Genomic DNA, 17588 nt, shown 5'->3' with positions numbered 1-17588 from the left:
CTCCTTCAGCTCCCCCAAATCAAATACTCAAGACACATGCCAACCACTGCAACAGAAAATCTGTTGTGGCTTCCCTTTCTTTCTTCTTCCAACTCCTTGATCTTCTCCTCCTCACTTCCCTTCCCCACTTCTTGCTTTGTACCAACCCTAAACATCTGCAGGTGTGCCCTGGGAACCCAAGGGCCAACCCATCTAGGGAAACTGGTAGGTTAATTGCGATCTTCACATCTTCCTGTTCTCTATAAATTAATTCCCAGTCTCATGCCCAGGTAGTCTCTCCACCCGATCCTTCCTATTCCCATCCCCACCCCCACATCCTGTCCTTTCTCCACATTCACCAGTTATATCTATTCTATGAGATTCATGCCTCCCTTGAGACCTCCCTGTTACTTAGATTCTCTGGTTCTATACATTGTTATTCTTTATTTTACAGTTAATGCCCACTTCTAAGTGAGTACATACAATGTTTGTCTTTCTGGGTCTGGGTTAACTCAGGATGATCTTTTCTAGATCCATTCATTTGTTCTGCCCTCTACATGTGTGCTACAGTTGTGCAGCTTGGATTTCTTTTGGGATACCCAAAAGGAGGGAACAGGGACTGTTTATGACTCTGTTGCCTGCTTTGGAACCCAGCCTCAACAGGAGAGGAGATGCCTCATCTCACTGCAACTTAATATACCATGAGTGGTTGATATTCATGAAATATCATGCCCTTTTCTGAAGAGAAACAGGGGAGGATGAACAGATAGGGCGGGAAAGGGGCACTGGGAGGAGAGGAGGGAGAAGAAACTGTGGTCAGGATGTAAAAACAAAAATAAATAAATAAATAAATAAATAAATAAATACAAAAAATAAGGAAAAAACATAATTTCCCTTGTATTTGTGCATAAATAACAATTTCTATTTGTCCTAATAAAATCATGTAGATGTGTAATTATATTGTATTTGCTATAATAAGTTATTTCTTATTACTTTGTAACAGTATCTTACTTGAGAAAACTGATGGGATAATTATTCCAGTGTTGTCTTAGGGATTCTATATTGCTGTAAAGAGTCACCATAACCACAGCAGCTCTTATAAAAGAAAAGTGTTTAATTGAGGTGGTTTACGTCTTCGGAGGTTTAGTCTATTTTCATCATAGTGTTGGGACATGATGGCAGAGGAGTAGCTGAGAGTCTTCCATCTTGACTCAGAGGCAACAGGAAGTAGTCTGAGTCATTGACTATGGCTTGAACATACAGAAGACCTTGAAGCCCACCTCCATAGTGGCACACTTCCTACAACAAGATCATACCTGTTCCGACAAAACCATGCTTCCTGATAGTGGCATTTATTATGACCTGAAGGTAAGGTAACCTCATTGCCTGGATGGGATTCTATATTCTTTAAATAGAGAACAATCTGAGCAATGGCATGCCTATATCTCTCTGCTTTATGACTGTTGATGCAATGTGGCCAGCTGTTTCAAGATCCTACAGGCCTGATAAGCTGACAATAGTGAACTGAAAGTGAGTTGGAAGAATTTTTTTCTCCTTTAAGTTGATTTTGTCAGAATATTTTATCATAGCAATGGGGAAAAATAGACAGATTTCATAATAAATACCTTGGAAGTTGAGTCATCTTGAACAAGTAGGAGTGATAATAGAGATATTAACATAGTTTGAAAATTCCAATACTGCTGATCCTTTTAATCTTCCAAATGGATATATTCCATTTAAAAATTACCAAAGTAGCTAGACACTAAAAGCTCTCTTCAAATAAAAAGTGTAGCTCCTGGAAAATGCATTACTTTCATGTCATTTATACTTCATCTTTAATTTAAACCTCAATCAGTTTTTCTGTCCTAATTCAATCAATCCATTTCTCCTTCTCAACATTATAGTCTTCACTTAAATTATAATTCCTTTTTATAATAGATGAGTTTTTAAAGAGTGAAATAACTTCAGTTATAAGACTCAAGGAGGAAAGGTTGAAGTTAAACACTTCAAATAATTCCATTTTAAGTATGTAAGAACAAGAAATCAAGGGTGCTGTCATGACAAAGCAGAGGAAAAATATCAAAGAAGTTTCTTTATAATTTACTGACCCTCTGAAGATTTCTGAATTAAGCAGAATTTATTGATTGCAACTCTATACTACCAAAATAAGAAACTGAAAAATGAATCCATTATTTTATCATTCTCAGTTATCATTTGCAGAAAGGGGGCAAAAGATATGCCTTAATTTCTCTCCCAGAAATCCTTCCCTCAAAGTAAATTGAAAGACCCTCCTCTCTCTCTCTCTTCACTGATCACATTGCTTGTAAACTTTGACTTTTCATGACTCACGGGCTTATGCTAAAACCACTTGGGCATGTTTTTACATAAATTTTTTACTTCAAGTAAGGAAGAAATTTTATTTCTATCTAATGAAACATAATGTGGGGTACATATAATATCACAATTCAATAAAATATTTTTATTCTATTCATATAATACTTCAAAACTGCAGTTTTCCATCCCTCCATTCTCTTAAGTCCCCCCTTACCCCTCCTTACCCCAATCCAGTTCTCCTCTGTTTCCTTTCAGAAAACAGCAAGCCTTCTAGGGATATCCACTGAATACAGTACAACAAGTGACATTTAGACTAGGCACAAACCCTCATATCAAAGCTGGATAAGGCAACCCAGTTTTTTTTTTTTAAAAAAAAGGTTATGCTTGCTGTCACACATGTTGAAAAAAAAAATACGAGAAGACACTTAATATTTTATAACCCAATCCGTAAAATGAGTTAATAGTCCCCAGTATTTTAGGAAAGAATATTTTTCCACTCTTGACATCTTTGACAACTACTTTTCCTACAGGAAGGAGGGCAACAAACACTGTGAAACTGTGTCCCCAATTGGGCCTAGTCAATATGACAGAGACTCTGTCTTTGTTACCTTCTGTTCTAACCAAAGTTGGCAACATACATTGCTCTTCTAGGGAACAAGTAAGGGAAGAGTTTTCTCAGAACACTTACATCTTATTTGCAGGTCCTACCATGAATAGTAGACCATTAGGAGGGGAAAATATAAGAAAAGACACATTAACTTGAGAATTATTAACAACCTAATTTCAATAGATATTAAAGAGTATTATGTGGTATTTTAACTTCACTAATATAGCTACCCATATTAATGCATCTTAATCTATTTAGAAAATACCTCATCTGCTCACCAACTGAAAGAAACAATATTGTGAAAGTGGCCATCCTACCAAAAGTGATGTATATACTCACGATATTTTGAATAAAATTCAAATGCCATTCTTCACACAAATAGAAAAAAATCCTGAGTAACAAAAGCAGCCTTGAGCAAGAGTAATAATGCTAGAATTATTATGTAATGCCTATAGCACGTGAGGCCATAGCTCATGAGTAAGGTGACTTAATACTGTTATTTTGCTTAATGATGATGTGGTCAAACAGCCTTCTGCACGTTTAGACAAGTGATACTTTCATTGTTGATCAAAAGAAGCTTCTTTTGGCAAGAAATAGCACTGAGGTTACTCAGTACTCAAGATAACAAAAATAAGTGACTGTTGTATGCCCAGTTATACATTTGTATCACACTTCTGAGACTCCAGGAAAATCATGGAAGAGGATTTATAAAGACTATGAGAACTAAATGATGATATCAATGGCCAGGAAACATTATCTTCTGGACATAGCATTGTGCTTAAAATTATGAATTCACAGCAGCTGAAATTGCATGCAGTGGGCCTCTATAAGACAGGGCGTTTCAACATTTAGTAATGGACAGTGGAGGGACTCATCAGGTGCTACCTATGCCTCCCTGGAGAGCTACTTGGATGCTAGTAGAAGGAAAACCGATATTTCCAATAGTTTTATAGCCACTGATAAGTCCCCCATGCTCTAGCAAACAACTCTACACCATGTTCATATGGATGGCCCTGAGTAAACTCAGTTGGTCACAAAATAGTACAAAACAAAACAAACAAAACAAAACAAAAAGAATTATAAGTGGTACGGGTCTTCCAGAGAGAATGGGAATATCAGTGAGGGAAGGAAGAGGGTAACAGATAGTGGAGTAAGTATGATCAGAATGTATTAAATACACATATGAAATAATATACTTAATTTATACATTGCAAAATAAAATATATCATATATAAAGCTTATAAATTATAGTTAATGTACTTTGTATATATTTATAGAGTGACAATTTTTCTAATAATTTAAATTTTGCTTAGTGATATTACTATGTGGTCATGGAGATTAAATTCCAACAAGTAAGGTGTAGCCACTCATCCTTTATAAGCAAGTTAAAACAGCCAAATTAATAGTGAAAAGCAGAAAAAGGTTTATCCAATGTGGATATATTGGAAAGGACAAAGAATTTCAGTGAATGCCATGGCCCAAATCTATCTTGCTCTTCTAGTTACTGAAATAAGGTTAAGGTTTAAATAGAAGGCCACATTTAAGTATGTAGAAGCTGTATCTCCTCAAGATAGGTTCTGGCCACTACTGACACATCATTGTCAGTTTTTTAAAGGTATTCTAAAAACTTGTAAATTTCTTTCCGGGAGAAAATTTCTCCAACTACTATTCCAATCTTAAGATTTGTTTATCTCGGTTGTTTCCAGGTTCTGGCTATTACAAATAATACTGCTATGAACATAGTTGAACAAATGCTTTTGTCATATGATAGGGCATCTCTTGGGTATATTCCCAAGAGTGGTATTGCTGGGTTGATCCCGAATTTCCTGAGAAACCGAAACTGATTTCCAAAGTGGTTGCACAAGATTGCATTCCCACCAGCAATGGATGAGGGTACCCCTTCCTCCACAGCCACTCCAGCAAAGGCTATCATATCTTGGACCACACTGTAACCCCTACTATTAGTTATTTTTCTCTCTTCTCTGTATCTAACCTCACATTGTTTATGACCATTAAGTAAATCATTCAGAATGTATGAGCAGAGCCCCAATTTCCACCAACCAAAGAGTTAAGATTGCTGTCTAATACTTATAGGTGAACTTCTCTCATTTGCTGTAACCTACCTACCTGATGTTCACAACAAGATATTTAAAAGTATGTTGTCTAATGACTTTCTTTTTCTGTTACATTAAAAGATAATGTAATTGCTACCTCATTGGCATATGGCATTTGAAGAAACCTAAATCTGTGTTCCTAGAACATGATTTCTCATATTTGGCTCTACAATAAGCCATATTTTTTCACATGACCTTTATTTTTTTTATTTCATTTTACATTCCATCCACAGTTTTCCCCTCCTCTGTCCCTCCTCTGCCTTTGCCTCCCTTTTATTCATTTGTGGTGAGAACTACTTTTTTTTATCAACAGTAGTATTTGTACAGCTGCAAGCTAATTCTTATTTGAAATTGAAAATAAACACAGAAGTTACTATCAAGTGTGTATAGTGTGTGTGTTTGTACATGCATACATGCACATGTGTTTGTGTGTGTGTGTGTAACACAGCTTCTAACAACTCTATAAACAAGCTGATTTCCTAAATTAGTGGAACATTCAGTGCTCCATAAGAAAACAGAAACTCTTTTCACCACACAAAATATACAAAAATTTAGGTAAACTAATTTAAAAAAAAGTAAAAAGTATCACCTATATATTTTTTAAAATTTGTTTTAATTAAGATAGAATTAAATTATTTTTCCTCCTCTCTTTTCTCCCTCCAGCTCCTCTCAGTTAATTTTTCTGTAACCTTTCTCTGACTTCCCCTATCAATACTAAGAAAAAATCAGCAAGAAAATTTATAATGAAAAGACTGAAGTTAACAATGTAATGAACACCTAGGAATAAATCAAAGAAAAAAATGATGATTTATTTTTAATCTACTGAATTCAGATACTATAGTAACCATATGGGAATGGATATGAGCTGTTGAAAGACTTTGGAGTGGGGCATGAGGATTGAGGAATGATGGGTGGATATGATCACGATACATTTTATATGTGTAAGAAGTTTTCAGAGAATAAACAATCCTTAAAATTAAAAGGAAATAATATTTACAAAAGAAAAAACATTTAAATTCTATATTTTGAAATTAGAAGCATGCCACTCAGGATGTATAACAAAAAGCAAAAGGACAAAGACAGATGGAGCAACACAATATTTACAGAACTTAGATCAACGAAATAATAACATCAATCTCTTTCTCAATCTATATTTTCTCTCCCTTTCACCTTTTCCTATTTCTTTTTCCTGACCACCATATTGTAACAGGGTTGACCAGGATGAAGATATTTTAAAGAGACATGTATGTCCCTCACTTTGACTATCATAACTATTGAACAACAGACCCCATGAGACTGAAATTTCTCCAGTAATCTCACACTGGGAGATAAACAATTTTTTTTTATTATTGAGAAAAGGAAAAAAAAGTTTCTGCCTCCTCCCAGCCTCCCATTTCCCTCCCCGTCCTCCCACCCTTCTCCCCCTCCCTCCACTCCTCTCCCCCTTCCCTCTCCAGTCCAAAGAGCAGTCAGGGTTCCCTGCCCTGTGGAAAGTCCAAGGTCCTTTCCCTTCTGTCCATGTCTAGGAAGGTGAACGTCCAAACTGGCTAGGCTCCCACCAAGCCAGAACATAAAGTAGGATCAAAACCCCGTGTCATTGTCCTTGGCTTCTCATCAGCCCTCATTGTTCGCCATGATCAGAGAGTCCGGTTTTATGCCATGCTTTGTCAGTCACAGTCCAGCTGGCCTTGGTGAGCTCCCAATAGATCAGCCCCATTGTCTCAGTGGGTGGGTGCACCCCTCGTGGTCCTGACATCCTTGCTGTGTTCTCCCTCCATCTGCTCCTCATTGGTACCTTGGGAGCTCAGTCCAGTGCTCCAGTGTGGGTCTCTGTCTCTATCTCCATCCATCACCAGATGAAGGTTCTATGGTGATATGAAAGATATTCGTCAGTATTGCTATAGGATAGGGTCATTTCAGGTTCCCTATCCTCAGCTTCCCAAGGGACTAACTGGGGACATCGCCTTGGGCTCCTGGGAGCCACTCTAGGTTCAACTCTCTTGCCAACTCTAAGGTGGCTCCCTTAACTAAGATATGTGCTTCCCTGCTCCCCTATCCAACCTTCCTTTATCCCAATCTTCCTGTTTCCCCAAGTTCCCCCAATCCTCCCCTTCTCACTTTTCTCTCCCCGTCCCCCCTTATCCCCATCCCACCCCACCCCCAAGATCTCAATTTTCTCCCCGGCAATTTTGTCTACTTCCCATAGCCAAGAGGATAACTATATGTTTTTCCTTGGGTTCACCTTCTTATTTAGCTTCTTTAAGTTCACCAGGTATACACTCCGTGACGTTTATTTATGGCTAGAAACCAATTAGGAGTGAGTACATCCCATGTTCATCTTTTTGGGTCAGGGTTACCTCGCTCAGGATAGTGTTTTCTATTTCCATCCATTTGCATGCAAAAGTCGAGAAGTCATTGTTTTTTACTGCAGCATATTACTCTAATGTGTATATATTCCACACTTTCTTCAAAAAATGCTAATTAACCCAATTAAAAACTGGGGAACTGAACTGAACAGAGAATTCTCAAAAGAAGAAGTTCAAATGGCCAAAAGACACTTAAGGTCATGCTCAACCTCCTTAGCGATCAGGGAAATGCAAATCAAAACAACTTTGAGATATCATCTTACACCTGTCAGAATGACATTCAAACTACCACATAACCTATTAAGCTACCAACCAACCTACTCTTTCATAATTAAGGAAAAATGTGCTTAAAAATTTCCTGCAAGGTAATATAGTTTATAATATTATTGGATAAAGATCGTCATGTCATTGATAGATATGTCATGTGTCTAAAATATTGTGTGCAATGAAATAATATTTATAAAGTTTTTAATGAATGTATTGAAAGAGTAACATTATATTTCTGTTTTATTGCAATTAATTATATTCCTAGAAGTCAAAGTAATAAATTATACATTGCAATTTGAAAAATAATAAAATTAGCATATTTGAAAAATAATATTAGTATATCACATATTTTTTAGGAAATAAAGAATCCATAGATTCCATATACTTAAAACTATATATAATCTATACTTTTCTTATTACAGATGTCTAAAGATAAAATCTGATCAAAATAGCAAGTGTACATTGGTACTTGTCAGCTGTATTTCCATGCACTTGTAGAAAAATCTGTAATAGTTAACTGTGTTTCATAATGATTCCAGAAGTACCCAAAAGGTGACTCATGTGCCTCTTTTACCAAAAGGTGGCAGCAGTGATCACCTTACTATTATGCTCCAGTTGCCTAGTGTAGTTTTCTCTTTGTATTGCTAAGAGGCAGCAACAAGTGTGTCAATTCCCCCTAGATGTTACCGCTGTTGTTCATGCCTGCCAAAAAGTGCTTTTGCACCACTGGTGCCTGCTGATCCTTCCATCATGCTGGCTAATGTCAGGAATTGAGATTGATTAACGTCTGAGATGAGAATATTATTGCTTGTCATTGGCAAAGCTTCAAACATGCAAATATCATTCTTCAGAAAACACTGCCACTCTAATTCTTGAGAAACAAAAACTGTTGTAATGATGCATTTACTTCTTGTGTTAATTAAATTTTAAGTGCTTTGTTTATTTGTTTTGCTCTCTGCTATTTCACTGTGCTAGAACTTATCAAGAGTTCAAAGGAGTAGAAAATGACAGTCTAAAAGCCGTATTAACTCCTTGTGATTTTTAACTTTCCCTGAAGCTAATTACCTATGCCTCTTTCCCTACTTATTTCTGTCCTAGGAGGCTAATTGGTAAGCCTGTCTTTACCTGTCGATAAGATTTCCATAGGTAGCAGTAAAATTAAGAGCTGCTGAAGTGTTAGCTTGTTCACACAAGAATAAATACACTTCTAGTTCATACACCTAAGCGAAGCGAACACACATGTGATAGAATACAATTTTTTTAGAAATGTATGCCACATGTTCATGCCACATGTGGCACTGCAAGTTCATTACTCCTACTCATAGCATTTAAAACATTACCAGCTAGAGAAAAACCCTCCAAGAATTCTCCCAGATGCCTCTCTAATGCAATAATACATTTACCATTATTTAAACTGTGTTTCAAAAGCAAGGAGTTGTGGTGCATACCTTTAATCCTAGAACTTGGTAGGCAGAGGCAGGCGGATCTCTGAACTTGAGAGGAGTTTGAACTAAGGAGAGAGTTGCAGGAAAGGCAGGACTACACAGAGAAATGCTTTCTCAAACAAAAACAACAACATAAAGACCCTTTCTTTCAAAGTCCCATTTACGTCTTTGTTTCCTCAAAATACGTACAGAATCCCATCATCAAGCCATGTCAAATCTTGTCCTGTAACTATGATGAACACACACACACACACACGCACTTATACTGTGTGTCTTATTATAGCTCATAAAACTGGAGCAAAACCAAAGTGCCTGCTAAAATTATCAATCACTTCTTTAAATAAAACAATGTCATTTTCCTTTAAAATTATTTCATTTTCTGAGCAAATAGTTCTTTTATTTAATGAAAAAAGCATCAAATGCATGTAACAAATAATACTAAATTAGAAGTTTGAAACACATTTTTTACTATCAAACAATATATTGAATTAATGTAAACTTGACAAATAAATAATGCAAATTTTTTCCTGGAGCAAGAATCACTATGGTCATAGAAGATGTTATATCTTTAATGGAAGAAAGTCTGTAGTAGTTAAAAAATGTATATTACATAAATAACACAAGTCCTTTTAAGAGATGGTCTTCATTTGTAAGTCATGTTTAGATGTTAATGCCTAATTTAAAATTCTCTGGGATTTCCAAATAAGGTACAATAAACACCCACTTCTCTCCCTCCCTTCTCCCTCTCTCCTAAATTAAAGGAAACTTCAAATCTTCATGAAAAAAAATGATTTCAAAACAAAATCTTTAACATTAACTGCAGAAAAGACAGCAAGCTTTCTAATAAAGAATATACAGTAGCAGCTACTCAACAAGATGAAACCAATGTTAAAACAATAATTATTCTGTGGATGTCAGAATTTTAACTGAAGTTTTCTTTTTGCTTATTTTAGCTTTAAATGATATTTCACTCACATTCTTACTTAATGGTCTATTTGATTTACTATCTTTTTAATGGAGCAGATGGATTGTAACAAATAATGTTCATATGCACATGTTATTTTAAATTAGTAAATTTAATGAAGAAAAATTCAAAGATAACAAAATATTAAAATTAGTAGAATTGATGTGTTTCTTAATGAGGCTTTGCGTTTTCTTCTGTTATACATCACCATACTACAGACTGCTCTTTGGAAATGAAGGTAGATGAATAGCCAATAAATTTTTAATCTACACATTATAGTATTTCTCTTTGTACATTGAGTTATTTGGGTACTCTCCTATTTCTTTTCCAAGATTAGGTTTATGCTTCATTGAATTAGGAACATCTCATATAGAGAACCTTTTTTTTTTCCTTTAAACATTTGTAAAGTCAAATAGGTTCTGAATAGGCTGCTATCTACATGACAGTTATTATTTGTTCCTGTTATCCCAAGCCAATCAAATTGTCATCTTTGCATTGAAGCTGAGTTTTGCTCAGAACTCTTTAAACCCCTACCTGTAAGTTCAATAAAAGTTGGAAAAGCTATGAAATGACTTTTGACTGCTGAATCAGTGCCAGGAAAGCCAATTAATCTGATTATATCCCATGGAAAGTTACAAAGACTGAGATAAATACATTGGAATAGTTAACATAATGAACCTCTCAAGATACAAGATAAATGATTGAAACAATTAGATAGATTTTATTTTCTGTCTATTCAAGCCAACTGCTTTTATAACCTAATCACATATCCTACTGATGAGAATATTTTCTGTATGGAAAAATGAATTGTTGGAAGAGAAAAGGTCACATCTAGTTCAGAAAAATCATTTTGAAAGCTTTTCTCTGGTATTTATTTTTTTCTTGGAAATGATTCTTCAGTGTACTCTGGGAGCTACCTGTCAATAGGTGCTCTTCTATTCTGTTTAACTGGCTTCCCTTCTTTATATACCTGACTGATGCAAATATATTCAGGCTTGTGAGGGCTACATAATATAGACATAGCAAAAGGAGTAATAGTGCCTACCAAAAAGTTCTCTGAGTCTCTGTCTGTCTGTCTGTCTGTCTGTCTGTCTCTGTCTGTCTGTCTGTCTGTCTGTCTCTCTCTGTGTCTGTCTCTGTGTGTGTGTGCTTTGTTTTGCTTTTTCTATTTCTATTTATTTTTATTTCAATTAATTATTATTAGTAGTAGTAGTGGTAGTACTATTTTTGTTTTTCAAGACAGGGCTTCTCTGTATGACAGTCCTGGCTGTACTAGAACTCGCTTTGTAGACCAGGCTGGCCTTGAATTCACAGAGATCCACCTGCCTCTGCCCCCAAGTATTCGGATTAAAGGCATGTGCCACCACCAGCATCCAGCTCTATTTTTCATTTGTTTGTCTTTTGAGACAGGGTTTCTCTGTGTAGCTGTGACTGCCTTAAAACTCACTCTGTAGACCATTCTGGCCTTGTACTCACTGAGATCTGCCTATCTCTACCTCCCAAGGACTAAAATTAGAGGCCTGCCCTGCCACTTCCTGACTAATTCTTTTACACAATTTTTACCTTTTTACTTGGGCTGATATTTGACATAAAAGAAAAGAAAGATGTTTTCAACAGATTATTATTATTGTAGTAGATGCTGCTATTACCCTGTGATAAGACTGGTTCTGTTTGCCTAATATTCTATGTGTTTTCATTTTCTTCTAACAATCACACCAATGGGTATAGGGCCTTATACATTTTTAACCTTCTCACAGTGTAGAATTGAAATATGCTTCAAATAATAAAATATTTAGTTTTCCTTTCAAATTGCCTCATAAAACATGTAATACTTCTTGAATACTCACTTTACAGATACTTAAAGAGTTGAATATTACTTAATTTGGGATTATATTTCTTTGTTGCATATCATACTCATTTGAAGATAATAATGCTAGTCAAGGTAACTATAAAACAATGATTTTTAATAGGCTTAATTCTCTATTCTAACATACAAGCAAAACATTGAGTAATTTTGAGGAAGAGCTAGGGATATAGCTCAGTAGTTGAACACTTTCCTTGAATGCAAATTCCCGGGGTCCCCCCCCACACACACACTACCAAATAATCACATTAGGAAAACCATGGAAAGTTAAAAATTCTAGATGTTTAGAACAGATATCAAACCAACATGTAGTCCTTCTTTTCCACATAATATTTTAATGTTGGAATTATCGCAAAAACAAATGAACTAGTTTTTGTATTTGTTTAGTTCTAGCCACTGTGTGAGGACCCAACTGAAGTTAAAATAGCTTCTTTAGAAACAGGAGGAAGAAAAACTTCAATCATTAGGATGAATTTACTCAGTGTTGGCACCAGAAAGGTCCCCTGGTAATTTATCTCTAAATACAATGTCTTATGACTCACAGGTTCTCCGACTTCCCAAAACAATGTGAGTAGTAGTAGATCACATGTTCCAATACATGAAATTGGTGGGACATTTCATATCCAAATAATAATATTATAGAATAAGAAAAATTAATGCAAAATATTCTCCTAAATTCTCTCCCAAATTTCAATTCTTTACGAAAAATAATTGTATTAGTAACTGACTAAATACCTATTTCTCATTTGGAAAAAAAAAGTTATGTCTTCAAAACTTTAAGGTAAATATTTAAAATTTTGTGGAAACATGACATACTATTAATGCATTATACATGGTATTGTTTTAATAGTGTATGTTTCTAGTAAAAGAAAGCTGTGTTAATTGCTACAAATACAAAGTTGTGTGAACAAAACATTTATATTTTTGAAAATATCGATCAATCTGCAATGGAACAAACTTTGTTTTTCAAAGAAGGGGTGAATAATTGAGAAAATAGAAAACTAATTAATTTAACACCATTGCTCATTTTAGGAATGAGCTTGTGTGTGTATACATTAACTATAAAATTTATTATAAATATACAATAAATTTTGATTTAATGACATTTTGTATAATATTTAAATAATTATTTTTGTGCACACTGGGTGAACAATTTATATTCAAATAATGATATTATAGAATAAAATATTCAATGCAAAATATTCTCCTAAATTCTCTTCCAAATCTCAGTTCTTTATAAAAATTGTATTAATAACTGACTAAATACTTATACAAAACACTAAGCAAAGCTTAGATTGATTAAAGCATCCTGTCCCAAATCTAAAGTTACCTAAATTTTTCAGGTAATTGAAAGACAAGTCAGTTTAGACGTTGTGTATTGCCATAAAATGCTGATCTCAAATGGATACTGGTGATTGTTTCTCCAACTGCCTTTCCCTGTTGAACAGGAAAAGAGATCCGATTGATTTTCTCTTGGCTTTCCTACTTGATAAGGATTGAAAATAGGTGGGAAGCTAATGAAGTTACAGACGCTTTCAGCTTGTCATTCTAAGTACACACTGAAGGGACTGAACAGCTCAGAGGAACACATCTTGCATCTGTAATGGCTAGTCTCTTGAAAAGTATATAAACACTTGATTAGTTATGAGGCACCAATTGACCTTTCTTTACACTCATTGAGCATTAAAGAACATTAATTACAAACTTCTGAAAAGCATCTGTTTAGTATATTTCATCTTCTCATTATATCTCAGGAACTATGGTAATTGAGTTGAATAACACGTCTAGAGAAATCAATGCATCAGTTTAGCATGAGAAAAGAAAATAAATGAACAGAATTGAATTGCGAGGCAAAAAATCTGATACGTGTGCTTATAGAGGTTTGGTGTTTGTTAAAAGTATTGCTCTAAGCCATCAGTAGAAAAATATATGTTTACTTAAAAAATGAGCCAATCTGATATTACCTTTCAGAAAATAAAATACAGTGATGTGGTTCTATGTCTTCTACATTCATAAAAACAGAATTCTAAAAAATTAAATATTTAAAGAAAATTGAAATGTTAAAATAAAAGGACAACTAATAAGATATTGAACTAGGAATAAATTCTTTAAACAAGACAAAAGTTTCAAAACAAAGCAAATCAAATAAAATTTCACCACACTCAATCTGCTTGTTTATATGAAAAATAACAGCATTCATTCATAACTCAAATAAAATATTATAGGCTATTTTATCAAAACATTTACTTAATCTTTTTGATAACTTACATTGAAAATAAGTTTTTTGCCCATCAATATTAAAAATTGGAATCTTTGTGTACCCATATCAGATATACTATATAGAATATGTAACTTAGTACAACTCCTTAAACATATTGCTGAATTTAGAAAATATATTGCATGAATAGTGAATTGAATAACTCTAGTAAAAATAAAAAATACGCAGAAAACCCTAATGTTACTTAAATATAGTCAATGTTACAACTTCATATAAGAACACAATATTTCATAAATTGTATATGAAATGACATCTGAGATAATCATCTAAATTCACAGTTATACTGTAGCATTTAATTCAAGTGGAACAGCTAAATAAAAATGGATAAATAGAGAAATATGTTGAATTGGAGGGTGCTGGGATTATAAGGGGCAGAAAAATTACATGAGTTTTTTAGGAAAAGTCCCCTTTAGAGACAGAAATGACAGAATGAATATGTCTTTAAATGGGGATTCATTAAATTGGCTTATACTATACTGATGGAAAGTCTGAGAACCCAGTAGTTGCTCAGTTCATGAGGTTATATGTCTTAACAGTACCAATCTGGTGCTGAAGTACTATAGGATCTCTGCATAGTCATTGCTCTTCAGTCCTTATTTGAACATTAAACTAGCGGAGTTCTCTGTCAGGGAAGGATAACAGTAGCAACAGCACCAATAGACTAGATGTATGCATCAGCAAGGAAAAAGGTGGGCAGGTCAAAGCAGCACTATTTTCTCTAAGGCTTCTTTATTTATGAGCTGAGTACAGTAAGTGATGCTGACAGTGAATGAGGGTCTTCCTTCCTTAGTCAGTTCTTCCATTACATACCCTCACAAACTTTGCCAGTTTAGTTCTAGTTGATTACAAATTCAATCAACTTAGCAATCAAGATGAATCATCACGACTAGGTTGCTAGAAATAAAAAAAACAACATTAAGATATTAAACTAAATATTTCTAGAAAATGAAAAAAAATCAAACTATAAAGATATCTAGAAGCACATTCAAGGCATACAGTACAAGGCCCTGAATTAGCACCATAATATTTTGGCATACTCAGGGAACACTTCTGGGTGGTTGGATCACCTAGGCCACCCATTTTCATTGGTGTCTGGTCCCCTTGTTCTGAAAACACACAAAGGTAATATACACCCATCTGCATCATCACAAATGTGGACTGTGTGATGTACACAAGCCAACCAAAGATGAGTTTTTGTTTTGTTAGAGCAGGTAAAATATATGTCACCTGACTTGTAGTTTTTCTAGATTTCTTTCTTTATGTCTGTAGCTGGGATTTTCAAGAGGCCTCCCTTTTCAAATCCGATGTCTATGAACCATGGATGAATCCTCAGCCTTCCATTTTCTGATTTCTGTTTTAATATTAACACATTTAATATTTAGGGTAGTTTAATTTACCAGTTCCCACTTAACAAGCCTTTGTCTCTGAGCAGTTGTTGCTTGTTCATCAGCATTCAAAAAATTCAAGAGTCTGGGTCGAAAAGCCAGAGGCTAGTGGAGAAGTTGCTGGCTCTGGTGCTTGCTTCTTCAGGGCATGTGGAGTGGTGGGCACACCCCGCGGGGCGGGAGGTCGCAAGATGGACACCACTCTGCTCTCGGATTCAGAGTCAGAGGAGTCCCTGGTCTCAGATCAGGAGTTGCAGGATGCGTTTTCCCGCGGACTCCTGAAGCCAGGCCTCAATGTTGTGCTCCAGAAGCAGAAGAAGGCGGTGAATGAGGTGAATGATCTGAAACAGTGTTTGGCTGAATTCAAATGGGATCTGGAGTGGGTTGAAAGGCTCGACGTGACCCTGGGTCCAATGCCGGAAGTCAATGAAACTCAGCCAACACCGGAGAACAAAGACCAGAAGAAAGGTGTTAATCCAGAAGACGACTTCCAGAACGAAATGAGTTTCTACCGCCAGGCCCAGGCTGCAGTGCTGAGTATTACCCTGGCTCCATTAGCTCCAAGTCACCACCAAGCGGCTCACTGATTATTTTGCAGAAATGTCCAAGTCAGATCAGCAGATGCAAAAGATTCGACAGGCGCTGCAGACTAAGCAGGCTGCCATGGAGAAATGTGAAAAGGCCAAGCAACTTTGAGCACTTAGAAAATACGGAAAGAAGGTACAGACTGAGGTCTTGCAGAAGAGACAGCAGGAGAAAAAACACATGATGAATGCTATCAAGAAATAACAGAAAGGCTTCTCTGATAAGCTGGATTTCCTTGAGGGGGATCAGAAGCCTGCTGAATGCAGTACAAAGGCCAGAGCCAAGAGCCAGCAGATGAGTAAAGGGCCCAGTGCCAAACGATGGTACAAAAACCAGAAGTTTGGTTTTGTTGAAAAGAAGAAAGGCACCAAATGGAACACTCGTGAAAGCTACAACGATGTCTCCAGCTTCCAAGCCAATGTGGCTCACGGCAAGGGCCCCAGGAAGCCTGGGAAAAAAGGGGGCAAATAAGCACCCAGGAAAACAAACAAGACAGAAAATGAAGAGCAAAGCCCGCTGAACAGTATCGTTCTAAAGAACCAAGAAAAAGGCTGAATGTACAGACTACAAAACACTCAGAACTTTCGTCTTTCTTTTTGTAGAATTTTTTAAATAAATTAAACTTATGCAAGATACTCGGGTCAAAAACAGAGACTAAAAGATTGAGAAGTTTGCATATTAAATAATATTGCTGACTATTAAAAATTTCAAAATTAAGACAACATACAGGATCCAGACTCCCTGTGTATTTCCCATCTCTACATAGTTTATTCTTTTTTATCATTTAGCAGCTATTTACTTTTTATGACTGTTGATACCCGTTTACTTTTTTTTCTTAAGCCTATGCACATTTCAAAACACACGGTTACCTATTTAGACTTTTTTGTTTTTTTTTCATCTCGATCTGTCTTTTCTGTGGCTCTCTAGCTTTTTCTGTCTGCAGGAGACAGAAAACCTTAAACCATGGCTTTGTCTTTTGGCTCTGCCCTCTCTCTTTGGTCTGAGAGCCTAGCCTTAAGCTAACAGGCCCTGTCTGAAGATGTGTTTGACTGCAAATGCATTCAGTCACCCCAGATCTGAGAAGCTGGTGCCTGTGCTGTGACAGGAGTTTTTATTTAGCTTGTTTTTTCTACATATTGTACCGGCTTTTTTCCCCGTCAGTTATTGTAGACCCTATGTGGAAATCTGGGCCTCGTGTTGGAACACCAAATGTACCAGGCTTTCTTTTGGGCCACAAACCAGCTCCTTAATCAGACTTATAATTAGTTATAAATGCTCAGCCTTAGTTTATGCTCATTTCTGGCTAGCTTTTTTTTATTTGTTTCTTTAACTTAAATTAACCTGTTTCTCTTCATCTACATTTTGCCTTGGCACTTTTCACATTTCTTTCTGTATGTCCC

At 35.7% G+C, this 17588-nt stretch overlaps 1 pseudogene; it reads left to right on the top strand.

Moving 5' to 3' along the window:
* The first annotated feature begins 15794 nt into the window (after window positions 1-15794).
* LOC126487631 (probable rRNA-processing protein EBP2) lies at window positions 15795-16708 on the top strand (annotated as a pseudogene).
* Window positions 16709-17588: the final 880 nt, after the last annotated feature.

Source organism: Alexandromys fortis, unplaced genomic scaffold, assembly GCF_014885135.2.
Source record: "Alexandromys fortis isolate MF-2015 unplaced genomic scaffold, M_Fortis_MF-2015_v1.1 scaffold_175, whole genome shotgun sequence".
Lineage (NCBI taxonomy): Eukaryota > Metazoa > Chordata > Mammalia > Rodentia > Cricetidae > Alexandromys > Alexandromys fortis.
Note: the sequence above shows the minus strand (reverse complement) of the source record. Positions and strands in the feature narration are given on the sequence as shown.